The 12,822-nt window shown below is 46.3% G+C and overlaps 1 protein-coding gene across 17 annotated transcripts in view; it reads right to left on the minus strand.

Moving 5' to 3' along the window:
• HIVEP2 (HIVEP zinc finger 2) overlaps positions 1-10,826 on the minus strand; it is a 218,819-nt gene extending 207,993 nt beyond the window's left edge. For 7 of the 17 annotated variants that reach the window (XM_027972502.2, XM_060419748.1, XM_027972503.2 and 4 more), the window contains exon 1: positions 8,695-9,022. The gene's annotated coding sequence lies outside the window, so the exon portion shown is untranslated. The other 10 variants (XM_042253542.1, XM_060419749.1, XM_060419741.1 and 7 more) reach the window with 5 other exon arrangements.
• Positions 10,827-12,822: the final 1,996 nt, after the last annotated feature.

The raw sequence follows: 12,822 nt of genomic DNA on the forward strand, positions 1-12,822 counted from the left end.
CAAGCTGGTCGTGAAACTGGAATTCACCCAGGTCTGAAATGAAGTGAAAGTCTCTCAGTCGCGTCTGTCCGACTTTTTGAGACCCCATGGACTATAAAGTCCATGGAATTCTCCAGAATACTGTACAGCAGAGCTTTTGCCTTCTCCAGGGAATGGTCCCAGCCCAGGAATTGAACCCAGGTCTCCCACATTGCAAGTGGATTCTTAACCAGCTGAGCCACAAGGATAGCTGCCCTCAAACCAGGTTCTTAACCCCTAGGCTGCCTGGGTATCCCACTGGCAGATGTGTATAAACTACTGGGGAGAACAATGTGATGAGAGACAAAACGGCTGATGATTTCTTTAAATCTGTGAAATAATTCTGATGTGCAAACACTAGCTTATGTGGTGTGGAATGGTGAAAAGACCAAAGGTTATTGGAGCCAAACGGCCCCGAGTTCAGATCCAGCTTCACCACCAACTATCAGTGCATCCTTGCAAAACCACTTACCCTTTCTGAGTCTCGGTTTCGTTAAGTGTAACCATGAGGAGCATGCCTGCGCTGAAGCCTGCACAGAGTAAGTGTTCTTAAAACCTAAATTCCCTTCCTTCTAACGGATTTGCTAAATTGGCACCGGGCTGATTTTTTTAAGTGTTTGGTTCATCCTTGTAATACCATAATTACAGAATATAATGACACTGCATTCTCTATAACTACAAAGTAGAATTTATAAACTGATAAAATTATGAGTTGGAAGAGCCTTTAGAAGCCATCTGTTCCCATCTTTTCCATTTCCAAATCAAGTCCAGAGTTTAAAATGACCCATTTCCAAGTTTTTACAGAAAGTTAATTGCAAAGACACAACTAGACTTTAAGTCCTCTGCCCCAGCTCCCACTAACCCCCTGGTTTTTGCCTCACATTACACAGGCATGGCAATGCATGTAATTTTCAGACAATTAAGCAGTATAAAATAACCTCAGTTTAATTGCATCCAATTAACAAACCAAATTAGTGTTTCATATGTACACTATTAAACTAGTTGTCTGGCTTCCAAAAGAAATAAAACACTGTTTCAAATGAATTTAGCATTTTAGTGAACAAAGCTACTTACAATTTAAATTACCTTTCCTATAATCTTCTTTATATGGAATTAGACCTAATCTCCATTTTAAAAGAAATACTCTCTGCACCTATCAGGATGAGAATTACTACACTGCATTCTAAGTATCAAATTTTCCTTCTCACTGTACACACATGATTTTCTGAGATTAGCATGTTTGTGCACTTGCATGCCCATACACATATGCATGCCTACAGATCCCCAAGCAAATACAAATGAGGGTGTGTCTGCATTTACTTATTGCCTAGTTTCAAAAGTCCCATCTTTCTGGTGAGCTTCTGAAATGTAGTGAATCTGCCATAGTGCAAACAATGAGTTTCAGAGAGCTCCTGCTTTCTTTTTCAAAGAAAATAAAACCACCAAATAAATCTGTCCAAAAAAAAAAAAAACTGCTTTTCAAGAGCACTGCACTAGGCTATCTGTCCAGTATTGCTGTGAATTAGGTATAAAAGTTATCAATGAAAAAGCAGTATTTTAGAGTTTCCCTGGTGGCTCAGTGGCAAGGAGTCCTCCTGCCAATGCAGGAAACACGGGTTTGATCCCTGGTCCAGGAAGATCCCACATGCTGCAGAGCACCTAAGCCCATGTGCCATGTGCTACAATTACTGAGCTTGTGTTCTAGAGCCCAGGAACCACAACTACTGAGCCCCATGTGCCACAATCACCGAGCCCTCGCACCCAAGAGCAACAAGAGAAGCCATCTCAATGAGAAGCCCACACGCCGTAACTAGAACTACTCACCACACCTAGTGAAAGATCTGTGCGGCAAAGAAGACCCAGTACAGCCAAAAAATAAATAAATAAAATTTAAAAACAGTATTCTAATGAACCATGAAATGAATCATCTATTCATTTCTTAAATACTTACATCTAAAAACATAAATACCTTGTAATTCTGAGTATAACCATTTTCATAAGTTGGCCAACTTTAACTATTAGTATTTATGAGTATTTTCTGGAGCAAAAAGTTCTACAGTAGGTTAAAATAATAATGCAGTACTATATTTAAAATGTAGTTCGAACTGACAATCTGTCATACCTACTGGGCCATTTTTATCAAAATATTTTAATCACTCTTATTACTATTTTACAAGGCGCTTTTAAGATGTCCATTAACAGGATAAAAGAATCATACACACAGCAGTGTCAATCTTTGTTACTTCTCTTTGGAGCATTACAATTTTACTGCCTCTCAGCTACCAAGATATCCATCCCATATACCCTTATCATCTTTCTAAAACATATACATCATAGCATCACTTCTCTGCTCAAAAACCTAAGTGAAATCCAGCTCAGGAGGGCTGTAGAGCCCCACATATCTGGAATCAATGTATCTTTCCAGGCTCACCTTACTCTTTCTCTCCCATTACTTTAACTCTGCCCCAGGACTCCAGGTCAAATTGTGCTGGGCCTTTCCCTTCCCCTTTTGTTTACTGAAATCCTACCCAGTTTTCCAAGGCCTCAATTAAAAATCACATCCTCCCAAAAATATTTTCTAATCTTTCCTGCTGGGGGAAAATTAAAAAAAGTGCCTCCATTCATACACTGCTTTCACTAGTAAGCTTAATAAAGTTTGCTTAAAAACCATCTGTCTTCTCTAGACTGTAAAATTCTTACACTCTTTGTCTTTCTATTTCTCAGATATTCATTCTGATCTCCAGTATGACTCCATTGCCTGGAATAACTACAAATACTGGCTCTTTCTACCACCTAAATAAAATTTTTTACATTATATAAATTTTAGAACAGGAAGCAAATAATTAAATGATACAGCTGACAAAATGGAACATGAGTCCAAGACTACATAAAAGAATGTTGTATTTCAAGAACCTCTTTGCCTTCACATTCTCTTGTAAGTATTACACTGACCACTCATCACACATATAGCAAAAAAAAAAAATCAGATCCAAATTTCTCCAAAATTTCTGAAGTTTGCAAACATGTAGACTAATTATCTGGGAAAATGAATGTTTTAGTAGCTATTTAGAATCATATAGATCCAGCTCATGCAGAGCTCGAAAGATTAATCGGTTACTTCACACAGTGACCTTGTAAAGACTTTTGAATTTGCAGTTATTTATTAACTGAATCAATGATGCCAGCCAATTTAGTTAACTGGAGCCCCAAATAAGTATATTATAAAACAAACTGTTTATTCCTAAAAAAAAAGAAAAATGTTAGTTTTCATACAACTAACCCCCTCAAACTGAAGTCAGCATATAAAATCATAAATTTCCAGGAGAGTCATTTATATGGAGGTACTATGAAAAGACACAGGTTATACACAAGCCTGCTCCAGGTTCTAGGCCCTGCCTCCCAAATTCCCTCTCCAGTGAAAGTCTCTAACATGGCCAATGGCAGGGTCATCATATGCCTGGATTTGCCAAGGACAGTCTCCATTTATGCCAAGAAAGACAATTATTCATGTAGTCAACCTGCCCACATATTCTGAACTCATCTTGCATTACCTCTCCTGTTCCCTGCCCTCCAGCCACACTGGCCTGCTTCTTGCTCTTCAAAACACTGTACATCCCCCAACCTCGGTTCATCTGCATTGTTCCTTCACTGAAGGATATTCCCCTCTCCCTATCTATCTTTTTCTCCTCTTATTTGTTGTGCAGTCTCAGCTCAAATATCACCTCCTCAGAGAGATCGCCTCCTCACTCCCAGACAGGGATGACAGACCTCTTGTTACACATGCCTTTATGTTTCTTCCATAGCATTTTATAACAGACCTAATGATTAGGACCGGTCAGCCCCAACAGATTACAAGTTCCTTTTGTGATCTGGTTCATCATTATACCTTTGCTATCTAGCACAAGGTCTGACTCCTAGTAAATACTTGTTGAATGAATGGATGAATAAGTTGCAACTGATCAAGACAACCAGGGTACCTGTCATGATACTCTAAAGAAAGGGCTAAGATTTTAAGTGAGTGACAACGCAGAACACCGGAGGGCCCTGAATACTTCCTGACTTTACATCCAACCATCCTGTGACCAAAAGAGCAGGTCAAACCTCACCTGCTTTCTGCACAGAACTATCTTCAGGCACACAAACATCACTTTCATTGCTTCTTTCCAAAGCTATAAATTTGGAGCCTAACCCTTCATTCATTGCTTCTCTCCAAAGCAAGCACTTTCCTCAAATACATCAAATGGTTAGATTCCAAATTTGTAGCTGTTAGGAAATCTAAAGTTATGGACACTTGTAAGATCACATGTCACAGTTAATACATGTCACATGTCAAGTGATGGGCAATGAAAGTATATGTTAAGATTAGTGGCTCATTATTTGGCCCAGAACAATAATGACACAAATTATCAAGCAGTTCTGATTCTATTCTAAATGCAGCGGTTAAAACAGTATGCGGTCCTAGGTTTATATTAATGCTAGTAGCCATGATACACCTCAGAAACCAAAAATTTCGCAGATCAAGTAAGCTGTGTCCTCCCTTTGTACATAAAGACTTGGTGTTGCTTCACAGCAATAGATGAAATGCTGAAATATTTTTCCAAATTACTTAGAGCCATCTCATAGCTACAAATACTGATCTATAACCTCCCTTTTTATTAACTTTATCATAAACAGCATATAGAAAGCAATGCTTTTGATTGTGATCAAATACCAGGAACGGGTAGAAAATTACATGACTTGCACAATTTCCTTCAAACAAGCACAATATTATTTTCATAAAGTTTTCCCATTTTCCCTCCATCCTCTGTGTTCATCCACAGCTTCAAACATTGAGAAGACTGACTCATTGACTTAAGATTCACTGCAGTTTTACTCAAGATTAATGAAGACTCTGCCTCTGTGATTACAGCAAAGCCATACACATGGTCTGTTCCTTATGAAATCTGAAGTCCACTGAGTTGACTTAGCAAACTACCTCTGCTCCTTTTTCTAATATCAGTTTAAAAGGCACAATACTTACATACCAAGTTTTAGCCAAAATATGCATTCACAATGAATTAATATATAAATACATTAACCAGAAGCATATCACTGGAAGCTTCAGGTGGAAATTTAAATTGTGAACCATTTCTCCACCTACAGGACCAGTGCATAGACCTACAGAGAGTACTGCTGAGGCTGGCTATGAACCAAAATGTGATAATCATGTTTAACAGACATAGGTGATAAGTTTGATGCACAACCATCCATCCAGTTGATCTTAGCCACTTTCCCCTTATTATAATATTTACCACATCAGGTATCAATATTCCTCATCTTAATGGATTACACTTTCCTCACCAAATAACATTTTCTATAGGTCTTTAAAACTACTTTTCCTATGTTGAAGCTTTCTGATTAATTTCAGCTAAGTACTAATAACTCAAAATCTAAAACCAACACAGAAAGAGTACATGTTATTTGTAGCTGCTACTGCTGAAATAAACCCTGCTTTAAAAAAAATTGACAAATTCTTAAAGATTCTTTATTTTGATTGACTCAGCATAAAAGATTCAGCCTGATTTTCTGAATAGTGACAAAGTGCCAAAACCTCAAGCAGACACATGTACCATTATTCCACAAGGAACACCTGCAAACGTGTTGCTTGTTTTGTTTTCATAGTAACAAGAACGTTTATCAACACATCTTAGGTAAAAGGAGCCTGATCAATCAAAAGATTTTGCTGGCTAATCTTTCAATGTAGTCAAATAACATGATCTCATTACGTGATAATATACACAGTAAATTCACTTTTACATTCCATGTTTAAGAGACATATAAACATGTTTTATCTACTCTAATGGTATCTTTCCAAAGACTGCTACAAGGATCTAACGAGTTGAAAATCAGTTACATCTTAATTTGTAGCATCATTAATATATTATCATGCCTCAAATTGCACCCAAATTAATTTCACATCGGTTTAATCATAAATGCCCTTATATAAATAAAAGCAGTCTCTAATAAAGACAACCACATAAAATACAATCATCATCACAGAAATATAGATGCCAACAAGCAGATTTTGTTTTATACCTGACCGATGTTCAAAGCAAGAAACTCAGACAATTTTCTAGCAGCTTCACCACTTAATACAACATTTTCCTATATATAAGAAATATACTGCATTTCAAACCTAGTGGTCAAAAGGGATCATGACACTTGAAGCACACTGTCATTAAAGAGATACAGGTAAATCCCTTTCACCTCAAAATTAAAATACACAGTTTTCATCTGGTACCATGACTTCTTAGTGTTCCACAGGAATTTTGTCTGAATAATGAAAATGATATCCTTTCTACTCAAGTGGAGGGCATTTCTGTCTTGATAAATTATTTGGCCTATATCCTAAAAATCAAAACCAGTCTATTTATTATACAATCTTCTTGGGTAAATTTTTGCTTTGGCACTGTTATACAGAGAAAAAGCACAAGACATTCACAAATTCTAATATATATGATATATATAATATATCTTTAAGTACATATAACACATATGTACAAATATTTTAAATAACTTGATTTCCTCAAAGACAAACAGCACCAAACATTACTGTATCACTAGAGAAAATGTTTCTAATAAAGTTAAACTGTTTTTTTCTAGGAGGACAGATCATAGCAAACTTAATTAAAATGGATCTTATTAATATTTCAAGTAATTTCTGGGCTTGATTATGCACTACAGAAGAAACAACTGTACTGAAGAGAAAAATCAATAGCCCTTGACCAGGGCTGTGGGTATGCTAGAAAAAACACAGTTCTCTCGTGCCTTACCCAGGTCGAGCCTTTGGGGGTGGGGGAGAGTACCAATAACAATTTGGAAGTCAACTGAATTATTTTTAACACGGCAAAAAAAGGAAGGAGGAAAATCAGTTCAAATTTTCCATTATAATGAAAGTACCGGAAACAAGCCTTTTTATGTTCATTTTAGGCCCAAGTAACTGTGCAGAGAATAGGGCTTTTGCAATGTCAGTTGCACACTCTGCTTCCTGTGCGAATTCTCAACCATTACAGGTGTCCTAAACCCTCCAGTGAAACCGATCTACTATCAAGGGATTCCTGCGGTCCCCTCGAAGCCACCCCTACTGCCCCCTACCCCGAACGTATGACTGCCCATTTCCTGCGAGTGTCTCTATTAAGGACCCTCTCTCTTCTGCACTCCTGCGGTTAAAATACCCACTTCTCCTTGGCGTGGCATGTAAAAGCTTTCCCATTAGAGAGGACTAGTTCCTGCAGTCCTTTCTACTTAGATGCTTTCAAGTCAGAGAGGAGTCTCTTGAAGAAAACCCTCCTCCCCCGCTCCTTTCCCCCCACCGGAGCAACGTCCCTGAAGGACAACACCGAGGGACACTTCCTGACCTTCTACCCTTTCGCCCGATTTGGGCTGGGAGGGCTGGGGTCGCATTTTCTCGTGTCCTCTGCTGCACTGGATGTGTTATGTAAGACGGACAGGACGCGGGAGGCACATGCGTATAAAGCGCACGGATCTGTGATAACAGCTGGGGTGGCAGGGCAGATCTGGAGTCTCCCCCACCAAATACGACACCACACACACACACATACACACACACATTACCCCCCACACACACACACACGCCGCCGCCCCCCCACCCCCAGCAGTGTTTTCCTGTCTCGCCCCTACCAGAACCAGACGCACAGAAAGGAAAGGCGGGGGGGAGGGGTGAAGGGAGGTGAGAGAGGAGGAGGAGCGGCCGCACGTCTGCTTTGATAGCAGCCGGCAGAGCCGCCGCGGCAGAGAGCCCCTCGTTAACCCCCTTCCTGTGGCTGCACCACGTCATGGAACATTCCCGGAACGGGCCAACGTTCCACCCACTTCAGGGAACAGACATAAAGGCGCAGACCCAGCTCCCCACAGTGCACAGCCCAAACACACATGTCCCTTTCCCGGTCCCCCGGCAGACGCACAGGCGAACACGCATGCAAGACGCCCCCAACGGTCTCCGCGCGCCCCCGGCCAGCCCGCCGCGCCGGGAGCCACTCTGCGGCCGGTGCACCCGCAAGGCGAGGGCGCCTCCGCCTGAACCTTCCATCGAGACAGTCCCCTCCTTCCTCGCTTCCTTCCTTCTCTCCTTCCTTCCTTCCCCGCTGGGGAGGAGAAAGGAGTCGCCGAAATGCCAACAGCCGGCTCCTCCGCTGCGCTCGCTCGGCCGCAGGCCGGCGGCCCGGCCCTCGCGCCGCCCGCCCCCGGCCCCGGCCCGCGCCGCGCGGCCCCCTCCCCCGTTACCTGACGACGGGCGGCCGGCGGCCGCGGCAGCCGCAGCGGTGGCCCGGCGGTGCGCGCCGGTGCACGTCCCTCATTAGTAACCAGGCACATTCCTGCCTCCAGCGCTCCCGCGCCGCCCCCTCCCCCCAGGACATTACGCAAAGCAGCCTCCCCTCATCTGCATAGATCCTCGGCCAGGGTATTCCCCGCATTTCCCAACGCGCCCGACCCCCCCTCCCGAGGTCTCCCCCATCCCCGCCCCCTCCGACCCTCACCCTCCGGACGCCGGTCCCGAGCCGGGGGCGCGCGCCGGGAGGGGCCAGAGGGGTCCGGCGGAGGCGATTACGGTGTAAAGTGAAACGAGCTCCCAATGCTAAAGGAGGCAGGAAAAAACACCGCGCCGAGGCCACTTACCGAGCCGAGGGACCTAGATTCCCGCCGCTCTGCTCGCCCGAACGGTCGGTCCGCCCTCCACGCACCCCGAGGCTGCACCCAGCACCCCCAAAAGTCGAGACGTGTAGGAATATGGTTAAGGAGCCAGGAGACCCTCCAAGTTGCTCCGGGCTCCCGGGAGCCTCAACGTCCAAGACACAACTTGGCCAAGACTTGTGCCACAGTCACCGGAGATGTTTCTGCGGAGACCCTCCTCCGGCGGGCAGAGACAGCGCTCGGCGGCGCCCCGCTCGCCTCCTCTCCACCCCCTCACCTCCAGCCCGCCTCCGGCCGGCCGCCCGCCCCCGGGCCGCTAGCCCCTCGGGCGGCTGTCAGCTCCCGGCAGCCGCCGGGTGACAGGGGCGGGAGGAGGGCGCGACGCGGCGGCCCGAGCCCGAGCGGGCGAGGGGGATCCTCGCAGCAGCAGCAGCGGCAGCCGCTCACCTGGAAAGTCACCGCTGAGAAGAAGGAGGAGGAGGAGGACGGAGAGAAGGAGGAGGAAGAGGAGGGAGAGGAGGAGGGGGAGGAAACCCCCCTGGTGCCCTTGTTCTCGCTGCCGCGGCGGCCGCTCCTCGCCAAGGCTGAGCGTGTCTGGTGGGGGGTGTCTGGTAGCATTTCCTTAAGGACAGAGGGAGGGCGGGTGCGGAGGGAGGGAAGCGATCCCGACCGCCGGCCCAGGCTCCTCTTTCCTTTTATTTATTTTTCTGACACTGTACGGAGATGGGCCCGGGGCAGGGGCCACGAGGCTCGGGAGGGAGCCGCGAGGCCCGGGCCGCAGCCGTCTGCGTGCGGGAGCCGCAGCGGCCGCCTCCCCTCCCGGTCTGTGGACGCACCGGGTTATTCCTGGCAGCGCCTCCCCGAACAGAAGTTACTAGGAGGAGTGCGCGGCGAGGGCGGGCGGGGGGGAGAGGCGGAGAGAGGGAGGGAGGAAGAGGGAGAGACTCAGCCAGCGACGTCATCGGATCCCCCAGCGCGTCCCAGGGAGGGAGGCTGAACCAGAAAAACCAGTCTGGAGCCGGCGAGCGGAGTGGGTTGAGCGGCTCGCGGGGCGACCGGGCAGGGAGGCGACCGCTAGGGCAGGGCCGGGCCCCCGCGCGGCCGCTCCGGGCGGGAAAACCGCGGCCGCGCTCTCGCTCGCTCGGATCAGGGATCTCCCCCGGAGGGCTGGTCTCTACTTGTCTTGCAGAAAAAAAACTTGGGCGTCTCTCGGAGCCTGAGAATTTCCTATAGGGATATGGAAACCTCCTCTCCCCACCCCCATCTTCCCCATTTCCCAGATGCTGGTTCCCGGTCTTGAACACGCACGGCATTACAGAATAATGAGTATTGTCTTGGACGATTCTGGCCGGTTCCATCCTCTGATCCCTTTCCCTCACCCCGCCTCTGCTACTCACATTTGTTATCGGTCAAGAAAAACAAAATCAGACTGTAGCTGGCTGGCTGCGTTTCTGGAGCTTTGCAAAGTGTTTTAGTAGCACTTTTGTTGCACCCCCACCCCCACCCCCGCGGAAGCACGAACTTTTCTGGCGCCCTAAATGCCCCAACTGCCTTCCCTGAGGTCACTCACCAGGGCGCCCAGGGCGCACCCAGTTCGGGGAACGCGGCCCGCCCCGCCGGGGTATTCAAATCGGCTGGGGCAGCGGCGCAGGGAGCAGCTGCCGGCTTCCTGGTGGGCCGAGCTGGGACCTGGGGCGAGCGGCCGCCCCCAGCCTGCGCGAGTCCCTTCCTCCGAAGGGACGCGAGTGAAATCACACGCAGCTCGGGGAGAGCGGGGCCATGGGGCGGGGGAATCCCAGGCGAGTAGGCGCCGGGACGCTGGGCTTCCTCCCCGGCCCGGCGACACCCCGGGGGACGCCGGGGCTCCCTCGAGCCGCTAGCCTGCCCGTGTGGACTCATGTACACCCTAGAGGGGGAGGTTCCCGGGAGGCCGCGGCGGCCGGAGAGCCGCAAGAGGCCGTCGGGCCGGGCGGATGCCCCGAGCGCCTCCTCCGGGTGGTCTCCGTACCGGGCGGGGACCGCGCGCCGCCCCTCCCGGGCGGCCGAGGGGAGCCGAGTGCCCGGGCGCCGCGGGCCCCAGCCGCCCTCCCCACCCCGCGGCCGCGCCGCCGCCCTGCCCCGGGCAGAGTAAACAAGAGACGCGCAAGATTTGACCTGGCGCGACCCGGATTTCTGGCCGGGGTTCCCCCTGAGCAGGTGACTCCGTGGGAGGGGTGGAAATTAGTCTCTGGAATTCCGAGCCAAATACATTCACTGTGGTTCTGCTTTTAAGGCAGGTATTTCACCGACAACTGCGGACTGTTTTGCGTCTCAAGTTTCAGATTTCGCGGAAAGGGACCAAATGTCAAGGCATATCAAATATTCCCTTCCCTTTTCATTAAAAGAGAGTGCATTAATAGGACAGCCCCTTTAATGACTGCAAGAATAGCACTGCCGGTTTCGTTTCTGTTTTGTTTTGTTTTTCATTTCGACGTATAATCAGTGTATTTCTGAGGTTCCGGTGCAAGGGCGACATAGCCCTGAGGGCCGCTTCTGCACCGTCAAGAGGTGATACATTTTTTATCGATATTTTTTTAAAGGAGAAAAATCTGAATGATTTTTAAAAGTTTCACTGTGTCCTTTGAGAGTGAGCTCATTTAAATTCAGGGCCTACTTCCACTGAAGCGGCTTCTCCTTTCATTGTATAAGTTTTTTTATCGTTCTGCCTCTCTTGACTTAACTTGAAGCACTTAATAAAAACTCCCGATCATCATTTTCTCTTAAATGTATGCTATTGCATTTTTAGACATCCGTTTATTAAGCAAAACGTGAGTTTTGAAAATATTTTTCGCTGTCAAACCCACCTGCTACATACTCCCAGAACCCATTTTATTTAATTGCTTAATAGAGAAGATTAAGCAGTTTCTTTAAGAATCCAAATTTCTTTCACACACAATAACAGCTGCCCAAGCTCCCAGAAGCTAAGCAAGGAAAGTAGCAAGCAGTGTCTTGCTTCACAAGAATAAATGTTAGTTGAAATCTTAAAAGTCTGTTTTAAAGGACTAGATTAAGTGGTATAATGGGAATATTAGGATACTTAGGTAATTAGTTTACTTTTTTTAAAGCAAATAGACATGAGTTTTGATGACCTAAGTGGACCCCTAAAGATAGTCTTTAGTCCAGCTTTTGTCCCAAGATCATCAGATACTAAAGATGATAGCCTGAACTGAGTTTAAGCACAAGTAAAAATACTTATGAATATGTGTACACTAGGTGACATCCCCTCTGGTAGGAAGAATCACTGTCTTTAAGTAAAAGCATCCCTGTCTCCAGCTGCTAATTCTAAGACATGTCTGTCTAGTTACTTCTATTTAAGGGCGATATGGTAACACAAAAATTCCTCTCCCCAGAGAACTTCAAAGTCAAAACCAAAACTGGCCTTGGTAAACTATGCACTCAGCCCTGAGGAGTGCTATAGTTAAGTGAGGTTGGCTAGGGCAGAGCTTGACCCTGCCTGGAAACCCACATGGAGCATTACAACAAGGTAGGAACTTTCTTTTCATTCCTTGTCTTTCTTCTTACTTCTCAGGTTCAAAGGAAAGGAAAATTTGGTAATCTGGATTATAAGATATTAAGAAAGTAAAATAATGCCGCATGGCAGTAAGTTTTTTTTTTCAGAGTCAGAAATCACTTCAAACTGAAAGCGCTTTTTTTTTTAACTTTCACTGCACTGGTTCTTAGTTGCAGCACGTGGGATCTAGTTCCCCAACCAGGGATCAAAACCTGGACCCCCAGCATTAGGAGCGAAGGGTCTTAACCACTGGACCACCAGGGAAGTCCCTGAAAGCACTTCATTCAAAAAATATTTATTGAGTGCCTACTACATGCTGAAGACACTTAGGATCAGTGAACTCACAAAAAAAATCTCTGCTCTCTTGGAACTTGTATTCTAGGAGGGGGAAAGGAGATGGAAGAGGAACAGGATATAAAACAGCCCTAACATATAAATGGTAGAGAACTTTGGAAGATTACAAGCAAAAACAAAAATAGGGTAAAGGATGGGGTGGGAGGTGTCATGTTTCAGTATTAAATAGGAAGATCAGAATGGGACTCACTGAGAAGTGACATTTCTGC

The sequence above is a fragment of the Ovis aries genome, chromosome 8 (genome assembly GCF_016772045.2).
Source record: "Ovis aries strain OAR_USU_Benz2616 breed Rambouillet chromosome 8, ARS-UI_Ramb_v3.0, whole genome shotgun sequence".
Lineage (NCBI taxonomy): Eukaryota > Metazoa > Chordata > Mammalia > Artiodactyla > Bovidae > Ovis > Ovis aries.